We start from the raw sequence: 3411 nt of genomic DNA, 5'->3' as shown, positions 1-3411 counted from the left end.
CTCATCTTAGCACAGGCAAGGTGAGCTCTGAGGTCTCTATTGATAGGCCTAACTAAGATCCCTTTTTTCCCCCCTTCCTTTTCCTGGTTCGTTTCTAAACCGTAAAAGATGGAGTGTTTCAAACTTTACATGTAAAGTCTCATCAATTCATGAAAATCATAGCAATCAATTGAAGCCCATTTTCTACTTTTTGTATTTAATTGAAACTATAGGTCTTAATTTAATTGTATAGGGCATGCACTGCATTTTGTAGAGATAATGACAGGTGGTGACTTAGCTTGACATTATAAAGAAAGTCTCTTCCTTCCCCCGGGACCAATGTTTATCATAACAATGTTTATACAGACTTATCTACAACTGAAATAACCCAAATATGCAATAGCAGGGATTTAGTTAAATTATCACCATCCTGTTGATAGACTACCATACAACTAGTGGAAATTACATACGAGAATATTTAATCGTGTGGGGAAAATATGGAAGTGAAAGTATATTCAGGGTTTTATTCCTTAGTTACAAAAGCTCTATGTGTGTGCACTTGAAGAGATAAAAACTAAAAAAAAAAAAGACAAGAATGTTAGTGATTTTTCTGGGTTGTAGATTAACTTGGTATGTCCAAAACCCAAGTGGATGAATAAAGGGGTACGTATACCAAGTGTGGAGGCCCAAGCAATCCTAGTATCCAAAATAAATGCATCCATGTGATGAAAGCGAGACCAAGTGTTCGCTGAATGGGCAGAAGAGGCCACACAGTTGGGGACACCTCAGAGATGGGGCGAGAGATCAGAGGTGAGAAATTAGGCAGGCCGGGGCTTGTTGGTGTTTAACCCCAGCAAAGTGAAGACAGGACAGCAAACAGTTGAGCAGGGGTTGGGGATTATAAGGACTGAGATGAGCCTTGCTACCCAAAACCACCTTTTAATGAGCTGCTTTTAGAGTTGTCTCTGATCCGTACTGCTCACCAAGGTTTCAGGAGGTTGATCCTGTGAGTGCCAAAAACAAGGTGCTCAATGCTTTTTCCATCTTACATCCATGTGAGATAGAGAGTATTTTTCCCACTTTACAACCAGACACACTAGTAAAGAGATGATAAACAAATCCAGGTCCAACAGACTTCAAAGCCTATAGAGGAGTCATGCCCTCTCCCCACCCCCCATCCACCCCTTCCCCCATCTTTAATCCAACCTCCCAGCCTGACAGAAGGTTTAACGACCTTCTGGAAGTGGCCTGCACAAGCACATGGGAGCACTGGGGCCAAAGGAACCCTCCTCAGGTCTGGGGGGCTAGTCATCAACATTTTAAGCCAGGTCAGGGTCAGAACAGTCTGGTGCCTTCCCCACTTTTCCTACATTGCCACCCTAATTAACAACTTCCAGTTACCAAAAGGTGTAATATGTGCCTTTGAAAGGCACACAAATAATCAGCAATCCGTAATTCATAAGACAATATGCAACTAAGTCCCAAAGATAATATGTATTCGTTGACTGAAAAAATTAGAACTGCTTAGTTTTCATTTATTAGGTGATTTGATGATAAAATCACACATTAAGGTCACAATCTGTAGTACAGTCCATGTTCAAACAAAATAGTGGCTTACAATTCTTAAATAAACTAGTACTTCCTGCCATTTTAATGTGTTCTGGTTATAGAGGAGAATCTACATTTGTGACTATGATGAGGTCCATGGACCTTCAAATCACAACGGACTGTTTTTGCCCCAACCCAAGGAGGTAATTACAGGTAATGTGTAACATGACTGCCCCTGCATAAAGTCTTCTTATTCCCACAGGAACATCAGAACCCCCAGAACACGCAGAGGTCACCTGATCATCATAGCTCAAAGTAGGCTCAAAAGAAATCAAGACAGGTGGAATAAATGGTAAATCTTATCTACAAAAATTTTAGTATCTGACTCATGGGTGAATTACCCAAACTCTCACACATTATTTATCCCCATTTTGCTCATAATTCTAATATCCTTCCTACCAGGTTTTCATTCCTTAGCAAGTCAAAAGGAAAAAAAATTAGATAGGGTAAAGTATTAATAGGAACAGGTAAGTAGGGACAAAGGAGCGGCTGTGTGGGTGTGGGGGGGATGACATGACAAAATGCAAGCAGAACTAGAGAGCAGCCAAGGGTAATGCTGTGGACAAGCCACCTACCCTCTGGCTTTAATGGAACCATGAAGGAACCGTCCTGTAATAACGGTGCTCTGAGTGAGGACTCCCACTATCGAGGTTACATTGTATTCAGACAAATTTATTTAAGGTAATAAAGTGCCTAATATACCTTAGAAATATTTCTTTCCAAAATGAATGACACTGTGTCAGTTCCAAAAGATAGGCTTTTGTTGGCTGAAAGGTTTTCTCACAGGTCTTGCTGAGTGTTGTTCTTCAATGGCGCAGAATGAGCTACCTCTACAGAAGATATAGAGATACAGAAACACAAATAACTTTAATGATTTGTAGTAAATAAAAAGGAAGCTTGAATGTATGATCGAAAAATGGAAACAGTGACAAGTATTATCTATACAGAAGTCACAAGATTTAAGACCTTAACATTAACCAACTGTTGTCAAAATAAATATTTAAAGAAACCAAAGAAAACCACAAAAAAACTGCTTAATAGTAGGGAACAAAATACAATGGGGGCGGGGGCTAACCCAAGAAAACGAGTGAAGAAGAGTGAGCAGCAACCCTCAAAGTTGTTTTACAAAAAGGGATTCAAATCAGAGGAACAGACACAAACTTGTCTAGGAATGTGACCGATGAGACAATAGAAAGTGACTAAAAGTCAGTTATAAATCAAAAATGACAACCCAAATCCCAGAGAGTCTTAAATTATTTAATCCAGACATTATCTAACCCCTCAGATGTGTTTGGCTATGGTGTTCATCATTCTCCATTAGGATGGAATGCAGGACAATTACTGGTTGGAGAGCGTTTTCAGAGCTAATTCATCCTTGAAGGTCAGGGTCCACAGTGTCTCACCGCATTTACATAATGTATTTCTTGATATGGAAAAGTAACATGTCAAAGAAGGACTTACAATAAAATTTATTATGAAATTATCAGCAGAATCCCAAACTTACAAATAAACGAATTTTAATATGTTTACTAACTTCAGACTCTCAGTATTTTCATCCAGGTCTCTAGCCACCAGGGACCAAACCTGGCCAGGCCCACAGTGTCTCCTTTCCCATGTCTTTAATATTAGTAATATATTCAATTTCTAGGGAGACTTATTAAAGAATTCTGCTTCTTAAAGAATATTTTTAAATGAGCTCATTTACCTTGTCGGTTCATTCACAAATGAGAACACTTCGATCCGAGTAACCTCCCCAGGCCTCCCCGTTCTCAGGTGGGGTCCTGTCCACTCTTCTCAAGCCTTGATTGTCTTGGGATTAGGAGT

Source organism: Suricata suricatta, chromosome 3 (genome assembly GCF_006229205.1).
Source record: "Suricata suricatta isolate VVHF042 chromosome 3, meerkat_22Aug2017_6uvM2_HiC, whole genome shotgun sequence".
Classification (NCBI taxonomy): Eukaryota; Metazoa; Chordata; class Mammalia; order Carnivora; family Herpestidae; genus Suricata; species Suricata suricatta.
This window is presented reverse-complemented; position numbering follows the sequence as displayed.